Below are 10,389 nucleotides of genomic sequence, written 5' to 3' on the forward strand. Positions count from 1 at the left end.
ATTTTTAGGGTTGGGAAGTCTATATTTTCCCTTGATAATTGTATAAAGTAAAAAGGATGGGAGGGCTGGTTGTGAATTGATTGCAACTTCAATCGAATTCTTTCAGCGGAATGAAGAAGATAAGAAAATTTATTCAAATATTCAATCCTGAATAGATCCCTAGTGATAAGCAATCTCTCCTTCGTTACCTAATTGATGTATTCAAACTTCAACGGAAAGTTTGACCTGAAAGTTTTCGCCTGAAAATGTTTTTTGTAGACATTTTTCTTCACGTAGGAATAAAATTCAAATGTTCAATCAAGTCTTTAAACCTAAGTCTGCCAAGCCCCTTTTTAAAACAGAAACATTAAAAAGGAAATATCTTAAGCTAGACTACGTACCTTGCAATGCAGCTAGGTGAGTGCGGTTCATTGCTATCGCTAATATTTGAGAAAAGTCGCATTGACTGCATCGCGAAGAAAAATTTTTAGCCGTCTCATAAGAGTGTTTAAGTCGGCTCTTGAGGGCCGGGCGTACTTCAAGGCACCCGGTGGAAGGTGCTCGTCTATGCCTTTCTCAAAATGAATCATCACATCGCTTAATCTTTATTTTCACTTTTGAGTAATTCTATTTAAAAGTAAAAAAGGAGGAAAAGTAAAATTTCGGAGGGAGAACCACATCCAACCATATCTTAATTTGAGAAGAGACAAAAGAAAGATATTCAACAAAGTCTAAACACTTCTTCCGTTCGTTCCCTCACGTTATTGTTATAAAATATTTCTTCCAAACCTCTGCGTCAAGGAGCCTTTTTATTATGGCTTTTTCACTTAAAGTTTTCACATCTCTCTAAAAATAATTTTTATTTTTGTGACGAGTTGAAAAAAAAACAAAATGCCAGAGCAGAAGAGAGTGAAATACACGATGCACCTTGTCACGGAAAAAAAAGAGTGAAAGTGAAAAACAAATCCGAGAATTATCTTTCCTTTAAGATCGGTTTCCTCCTGTGAAATATATTCTGAAAATAACCCAATTGTTTCAAAATACTCCGAGCGTTTTTAAAAAGGGCAGAAAAAAAGTGAAAAAGGGCAGAAAATGTAGCAATACAACCTTTCTTAATAGCTCTTAAAAATACTGATTGTTTGGGCTCTGTTTTAAGTAAATCAAACATTAAGATTTTTTCTTTGACTTCCCCATGAATGAAAATTCGAACTTGGATAGCTCCATACCGCACAAAACATCCAAGCGCGACACTAAAAAATCGAACGTAGCGGTCGGCGTGGATGTAACCGAAGCAAACCATAACACAGACATAACCCCTGCGGGTATACAAAGTCTTACACAAAGCCCAGCAAGGACTCACAAACAAAGACTGATTCCCCTGTTCATGTTGGGTAATAATTTTTTAACATATCGTGAAAAAAAAAACATAGAAAACAACAAAAAAGGGAAAAGTACATTGAAAAAAAAAACATATAGAAGAAATATAGATAAAACAAGAAGAAAAGGAAAAAGAAATCATTAAAATTTCGGAGGGAAAAATGGGGTCCGCAAAGAGAAAATATGAGGGATATTGGACCTTCTATACAAAAAAGGAAGATGAAAGAACAACTATTTTCAAAAAAAGTATATTGATAAAAAATTCATTAAAGGTATCAATTGACTAGTTGCTCAAGACCAAAAATAAGGAAGAGGAAAGCTAAAGGAACAAAACCGAGAAAAAAAGATTGAAGATTAAGATTATCAACTTTTCTACAGGTCACCTGCCGCCTACGAATGAAATATATTTACTTTTTTGCGTTTCTTTTGATGTTTGTACCAATTAAGTAAGAGCCTCTTTTTTCGATATTCATCATATAGAAACAGATTGATAAAAAAGGGAGTAAACAAAACATTCCTGGTTATTTTTCTAAACAATTCAATTCAAAAAAGGATTGTATCAGTTTTCAGACCAGAAATTGTGCCTTTATAAAAAGTTTTTAAAGGTCGTACTGCATATTAACATTCTATTGATAGTGAATGTTTACTTTAAATTACATAATATTGTTGAAATATATCAATCAATTATGGATTTGATCTTTTAACAGTCATCTAATTAGGGGCCAGTAGTCTTCTAATTTACTGAAAATCGAGATCTTTCATTTCAAATTGAAAAGAATTATTTTAAAATGGAGATCTGGTTCGAGTGTTTGGTTAAGATTCAAATTTTAAGCATTTCAACCGACGCTTGTAATAACCTCCCAAAAAAATTTTTCACTCAATCAAAATATTGTTTTTTCGGTAATTAATTAGTATTTCGCATATATTGTATATTTAACAAAGTTTTAGTACCAAAATCTCTAGTGAAAATCTGTTTTTCATTTTTTATCTCTTTTTTAAATCCCCTTTAAATCCAGGAAGAAAATGTAATTGAAATTGAAAACACTGATAGATTAGAACTTGTGTGAGATTGATTAAATTCCATTGGAAGAAATTATCATGCTTTCGAAAAGGATAATATTCAGATTACTTATCTTCAAAATTAAGCATAACAAAAAAGAATACTGACTCTCCTTCTTCTCATCCCGGAGCTTGACTAACTCACATACCACAAAAGAAGTACCCTAAAGCGGGAGAGCTATCATAAATTGGTACGAAATACAAATAGTTTACAGTTTGACAAAAGAAATTCCCTTTCAAAGAGATCACTATTTGGTCTAGCCTTTCCCTTAAAACTTTGCCTGCGAAGCAAAACAAAACAAAAAAACTCGTTTCTCAACCGCAAAACAAAACAAACCAGGGGGGGTCGGTACTAAAATCTAAGACACATATCTTACTATACTAATCGAGTTCATGAAAAATTTTTGTAACGCTAGCCCAGCATTAAGAGACATCTCCGTCTATCACGGGCTTCGCATAGCCGTAAGAGTATACGGATATAGGTAATCTGTTAGCGTTTTGGGGAGAAGTCGTTGCAGTGTAAATCTTTCGCAAACAAACTTTCCCGTGGAAATAATTGACGTTTTTTGTTTTTTTGGGACCCTTGGTTCACAAGGTACTAGCCAGTGCCTTCCCACAAATCAAATTTTTTCTTTGTTAAATCGCCATAAAAAAGCGGTTTTCGTCTAACAGGCTAACAAGGTACCTGTTGACCGCAAAAATTCCAAAATTCGCGAATTGACCGTTGACAAAATTAGGGGTAAAGGGACCAAATGACGTCACAGATTTGAGAAAAGCTTCAAAATGCGATATCTCGAGTTTGAGAAGGAGTTGGGAAGTCGTTGACCCCTCATTGGATCGAGAATTCTATGGGGAATAAGATGGGAGGGGTTATTAGGCTTAAAAAAGGCTTGGAAATTTGGCTGATTTTTTCAGGCTTTTTCACTTGATGACGTCATCAAAACAGGAAAGATGCGATATCTCGAGATTGGAAAGGAGTTAGGAGATGGTTGACTCCTCATTGGATCGGAAATTTAATGGAGAATAAGTTGGGAGGGGTAAGAGTGGGTATATAGAGACTTTCGAAATTAAATATATTCAAATTGAGGCATCTTAGGTCCGATGACGTCATCAAAAACTGAAAAATACAATATCTAGAGTTTGAGAAGGATTTAAGCAACGATTGACCCCTCATTGGATCGGAAATCATCATGAGAATATATTTGGTCAATGAAGAAATAGTTACAGTAGAGTGAAAAGTTTATTACAAATTCGATGACATCATTTAGAGCCCAAATGACGTCACAAAACATTAAAATGCGATTTATCGAACTTCAATCAGCTATAAGTGATAATATTTCGTTCTTTGGGATTAGAATTCAAGCTTATTACCGTCCCCCACCGTCCAAAGGGCTTTTGATGTGTTCAACAACACTCTACTCGGCGGGTGCGACGCCGGGTGACGGGGCGTTTATGAAAAATGTGTGTAACGCAAAATGGTAGCTGAGCTGTTATTCTCAAATTTTACCAAAGGGGTTGATTCCAGTATGAAAGAGGGATTTCGTGCAGTTTTAAGACAAAAAATCTTATTGTCTTTCGAAATTAGCTATGACTATCTTACTATACTAAATGTGTTTACGAAAAATGTGTGTAACGCAAGATGGTAGCTGAGCTGTTATTCTCAAATTTTGCCAGGGGGTTGATTCCAGTATGAAAAAGGGATTTCGTGCAGTTTTAAGACAAAAAATCTTATTGACTTTCGAGAAAGTAGTTGATGATACGTCGTGGTTTTAATTTTGTGTTTAAAATTTCACTTTCATCTATAATTGAGCACGAAAATTAGCACTACCTTCCGATAATTATTCAAAAATCATGTAACGTAAATTTTCGAATTTTAGAAGGCGTGGCACTTTCTACGCAAAAGTTAGTGAAATTTGATTTTTTAAATAGTAAATGCACAGGTAAAAAAACGGAGGTCTTCCGCGCGAGAAGTGGATATAAAATGTTGTCCCGTATGTTTGGGTATATCCATGATTGTTTTGAAATCAAAGTATTTTATTATTTGGTCTTTTAAAGCGCGTCATTTTGCCCTTAAATTCGTACATACAACATTATTTTCTTTTCCATTCTTATGCACTGATGATACATTTGACGCTCTCAATTTGACGTTTTACTGCTTAATAAGTCCCCTTTTTCGATTAAATTGAAATCGCCTTCAAGCTTCCGGAAGAAACTCTCATAATTGACAGTTTACTGTTTACTAAGCTAATTTTATGGTGAAGATTTCAAGTCATATTCTCACATTTAATTTGAAGCATAGAAAGGTATTTACGAGAAATCTTCCAACTACTCGATATACTCCCGTGGTTGATGAAAACTAATTCGAAAATCAAATTCCTCTTAAAAGTAAAGTTAGAGAGCATCAGCAATATCATCTTTATCATCTTATATGGAAAGTTTTTTTTTTTTTTCATTTTGCCTAAAATGCCTCGGTCAATAGTTAAATTTCCTAAAATTTGGTGATTTTTAGTACTCATGTACTAAAATTTTTCTTAAATTTCTTGAAGATCCCACCTAATTTTAGTACACATGGTACTAAAATGCTTTAAAGCTTCTTTTGTAATACCACCATGTCACTAAAAGTCATGATGTCTGAAATTTTAGTACCGATCCCCCCCCCTGAACAAACTCGTTTTTCAACGAGCAATTTTTGCACCCAATGTCAGCAAGCAATCTTCTGCTCTGGCTCCTGGGACCAAAATGCCAGCTACACCAAACGAATATCTGACTATTTGCCAACAGAAAATATAAGCTTTTTGATGGCAAGAGTCTAATGTCCTTTGAATTTCTTGTGTGGTCATAAAATAGGGCAAATCTGGCAAAATATTATTTTGTATTGACCGCATCAAGCACAAACTAACTTTATTATTTGAACGCCTAAATTTTTACCAATAGTAAAAAAAAGTCAATATATGGTATCACCAACGATAATATCAAGAAAATTTTATTTGAGAACCAAATTTGGATACTTTGAAAATCGGCCAAAAAATTACATGATTTAGCAAAATTTTGATTTCTTAGCTTGCCCCATATTCAAAATTTTTCTTCCTCTCTTTATACCATTGTTGAAAATAAATGTTGAAACAGTGCTCGATAGACTGGGTAGAGCTTTGATACATGGTATCTTCCTATCTTTATAAATTATAGCTGGGTATATAAGTATAATGTATTTCATAGACTTCTTCGTCCGAGGCAAAAGCATATTACCATATACTACCGGGCCACTTAATCGCGCCATCCAGTCTCAAAAAGCTTTAAGTGGACCCTGTATTTCAGGACTGTTTTAAAAATTCCCAAAATGTTAAAGTTTGTCTAAGCTGGATCTGAAATAATGAACACAATTTTGAGAGCTTTTTAATAAATTATCAGTGGGGAAGAAAAGGCATCGAAGAACTCCCACTGACATTGGATAACAAGGAGAAAGGAGAAAGGTCATACAAAAAACTGCAAATGACACCTTTTCTGTCAATACTAAGAACTACAAGAACACATAGTGTGGAAAGGGGTCTGACCCCCTTCTTGGCATACCATAACATGTCATTTTTACCTACTTTCAAAGATTAAATTGAAAATTTGTCCTTCACTCAATCTGATTGGATATCAACAGATCCTAAAAGAAGGTGCTAAACACAAAAAGTGCGATATTTGCCTCAAATATTCAAAAGTTTGGCAAAACTTGTTAATTGTCCCTGGTAGAGCTGTCTAGTTTCAGGAGGAAAAATAAAAAAACACCGTGATTTGCAAATTAACGAGTTGAATATGGTAATACCTGAAATCAAAGTCAAATTATCATCAAACAATATTTTCTTTAGGGTTGGCCCATTCTTCTGCCGGTTTTGACTGGTCTGTTACTTTCCCTTTCCAAAAATTTCAATTTCACCAATGCTAAATAAATAGCCAGCAAAAGCGAGTATACAATTTGTTGTCTTTTTTAAACAATTGCAACATAGACAGAAATGAAAATAAGATGATTAATAGGCAGCACCATGGTAAAGCTATGATCACTTCTTGCATTTTTCACTTGAGAAAATGATTGACAGATTAAAAGTCTATTCAGCCATGAGGGCGTTGAAAGATGCTCATTAGGTTAAGTCCACAGCCCAGCTGGCATGTATGTTTTTAAAATGGTAGTATTTACTTTAATTAAATTAATGGTTACACCAAACAAATAATTGATTTGACCTTTTTTGAAACTTTTTTGTTTTCATTCAAAATAACCGGACGTCGATTAGAGAATTAAAGAACGCCCGTTGCCTAACTGCATAACGCCCAATGGGATTAACAAATAACGAGTGTGTAACTTGCCACCTGAGTGACGTCAAACGCTCCATTGTATTATCACTAATTTTGTCTTCTTTGTTCCAGAGATTTGTGTGTGTTCCACCAGGCTAGCTCTAAAGCTCTAAAACAGCATCTAATAACATGAAAACCAGAATATGATTCTCCAATGGGAATCAAAACTATAAAGTGCACTTACAAACATTAATATGTAAGATCTAATAAAATTAATAACGGCACTGTCATCATTGACAATAAAACAAAAGGATTTTATGTCAAGAGCCTTGTAAACATTCCAACAACTTTCATCGAAATGATTTATCAAAGCTAAGTCTACCATTTTTAACGTGGTCCAAGGGTTGAGCCGAGAACACTTGCAGAACGCTCGCAGAACACCCGCAGAACACCCGCAGAACACCCGCAGAACACCCGCAGAACACCCGCAGAACACCCGCAGAACACCCGCAGAACACCCGCAGAACACCCGCAGAACACCCGCAGAACACCCGCAGAACACCCGCAGAACACCCGCAGAACACCTGCAGAACACCCGTGCGGGTGAAAAACTTTAATCTGTCAGTCATTTTCTCAAGCAGAGTACACAAAGTGATTCTAGCTTTACCATAGTGCCGTGGATCATCAGTGGATCATCAGTGGATAGTATTCAATTATCATTATACCTTTATTTTCATTCCTAGAACTTTTGCAAAAAAAAAGGAAGAATAGAAAAGTTGTATTTTTTACTGCTCTATTCACATACTGAATTTGAAAGATCTTCTATGTGGCTTTTTATTGCAAACTTCAAAAAACAGATTTTTGTCCCGCTTTTGCTTGCGTGTCGCGTGTCCCGCTTAAGTCAGCTTAAGTGCTTGCGTGCAGCATATGATACAAAGTCCAAATATGTATTTCCCATAATTTTTGTATGAAGAGTTAAGCCTATACTGATTTTTTTCATAGTTCAATTTAAAAGCCTACTCGGTGCGAAAGAGAAATTGTGTATTTTTAACGTCAAAAAATGCAAGCTGCTATCAAATGAGACTGACTCATTATTCATTGATGGAGAAGAAGTTGAACACGTTGCCAAATTCATCCTTCTCGGATCTGTTGTGCCTGAAGTTAGCGATGATGTGTTAAGAAGAATAGCCCTAGCCTAGCAGCTGCCTTTGGCAAACTAAAGAAAAATGGATGGTCAAGAAACGACTTATCTCTACGAATCAAATCGAGGCTCTTTTACACACTCATCATACCAATAGCAATATATGCCTGTGAAACTTGGTCTTTAAAGAAAAAAGATAATACGTCAAAACATTCAGTCTTCCAAAACGACTGCCTCAGAATCATGGCTGGGAAATGCAGAATTGACAGAACAAAAATAGTAGATTTAAAGCGTACTCTTGGTGTCAAGATGAACTGGTTTGGTCACATCGCAAGAAGAGACCCCAATATCAACTTTGTGCACAAGGCTTATAAAGCGTGATTTTAAGGAAAACATGTGATACTTTTTGGACCTACCTGGTTATGCATTTAACACATATATAATTGATATCTACATAAGCGTGACCATTAAACAATCATTCAGAACACAAATAATGACAATCTATTAAAATAGTCGAACGTGCGCACCACACTGGGCTCAACTTCAGATTTTCCCGTTATTAGAAGGCCCAATTGTAACATTTCAAATATTTAGTATTAGGTAGCAAATATACTTTGTCCGTTTTGGCTGAAACTCGCCCCCAGGCCCCAAAAATCAAAATTTTCAAAAAATGAAAAAAACACCCCCAGATATTCACCCAAGGAACATGTGTGCCAAATTTCAGCCAAATCCGACCTTTTTTGAAGTGTCCAGGCTGCCAGCCTCGTTTTGGTGAAAAACTCGTCCCCAGGCCCCAAAAATCAAAATTTTCAAAAAATGAAAAAAACACCCCCAGATATTCACCCAAGGAACAAGTGTGCCAAATTTCAGCCAATCCGACCTTTTTTGAAGTGTCCAGGCTGCCAGCCTCGTTTTGGTGAAAAACTCGTCCCCAGGCCCCAAAAATCAAAATTTTCAAAAAATGAAAAAAACAACCCCCAGATATTCACCCAAGGAACAAGTGTGCCAAATTTCAGCCAAATCCGACCTTTTTTGAAGTGTCCAGGCTGCCAGCCTCGTTTTGGTGAAAAACTCGTCCCCAGGCCCCAAAAATCAAATTTTCAAAAAATGAAAAAAACACCACCAGATATTCACCCAAGGAACAAGTGTGCCAAATTTCAGCCAAATCCGACCTTTTTTGAAGTGTCCAGGCTGCCAGCCTCGTTTTGGTGAAAAACTCGTCCCCAGGCCCCAAAAATCAAAATTTTCAAAAAATGAAAAAACACCCCCAGATATTCACCCAAGGAACAAGTGTGCCAAATTTCAGCCAAATCCGACCTTTTTTGAAGTGTCCAGGCTGCCAGCCTCGTTTTGGTGAAAAACTCGTCCCCAGGCCCCAAAAATCAAAATTTTCAAAAAATGAAAAAAACACCCCCAGATATTCACCCAAGGAACAAGTGTGCCAAATTTCAGCCAAATCCGACCTTTTTTGAAGTGTCCAGGCTGCCAGCCTCGTTTTGGTGAAAAACTCGTCCCCAGGCCCCAAAAATCAAAATTTTCAAAAAATGAAAAAACACCCACAGATATTCACCCAAGGAACAAGTGTGCCAAATTTCAGTCAAATCCGACCTTTTTTGAAGTGTCCAGGCTGCCCCAAAGTTTTAGCCTCGTTTTGGCGAAAAACTCGTCCCCAGGCCCCAAAAATCAAAATTTTCAAAAAATGAAAAAAACACCCCCAGATATTCACCCAAGGAACAAGTGTGCCAAATTTCAGCCAAATCCGACCTTTTTTGAAGTGTCCAGGCTGCCAGCCTCGTTTTGGTGAAAAACTCGTCCCCAGGCCCCAAAAATCAAAATTTTCAAAAAATGAAAAAAACACCCCCAGATATTCACCCAAGGAACAAGTGTGCCAAATTTCAGCCAAATCGGACCTTTTTTGAAGTGTCCAGGCTGCCAGCCTCGTTTTGGTGAAAAACTCGTCCCCAGGCCCCAAAAATCAAAATTTTCAAAAATGAAAAAAACACCCACAGATATTCACCCAAGGAACAAGTGTGCCAAATTTCAGTCAAATCCGACCTTTTTTGAAGTGTCCAGGCTGCCCCAAAGTTTTAGCCTCGTTTTGGCGAAAACTCGTCCCCAGGCCCCAAAAATCAAAATTTTCAAAAAATGAAAAAACACCCCCAGATATTCACCCAAGGAACAAGTGTGCCAAATTTCACAGCCAAATCCGACCTTTTTTGAAGTGTCCAGGCTGCCCCAAAGTTTTAGCCTCGTTTTGGCGAAAAACTCGTCCCTAGGCCCCAAAAATCAAAATTTTCAAAAAATGAAAAAAACACCCCTAGATATTCACCCAAGGAACAAGTGTGCCAAATTTCAGCCAAATCCGACCTTTTTTGAAGTGTCCAGGCTGCCAGCCTCGTTTTGGTGAAAAACTCGTCCCCAGGCCCCAAAAATCAAAATTTCAAAAAATGAAAAAACACCCCCAGATATTCACCCAAGGAACAATGTGCCAAATTTCAGCCAAATCCGACCTTTTTTGAAGTGTCCAGGCTGCCAGCCTCGTTTTGGTGAAAAACTCGTCC

The sequence above is a fragment of the Clytia hemisphaerica genome, unplaced genomic scaffold (assembly GCF_902728285.1).
Source record: "Clytia hemisphaerica strain Z4C2 unplaced genomic scaffold, Clytia hemisphaerica genome assembly, whole genome shotgun sequence".
NCBI classification, from domain to species: Eukaryota; Metazoa; Cnidaria; class Hydrozoa; order Leptothecata; family Clytiidae; genus Clytia; species Clytia hemisphaerica.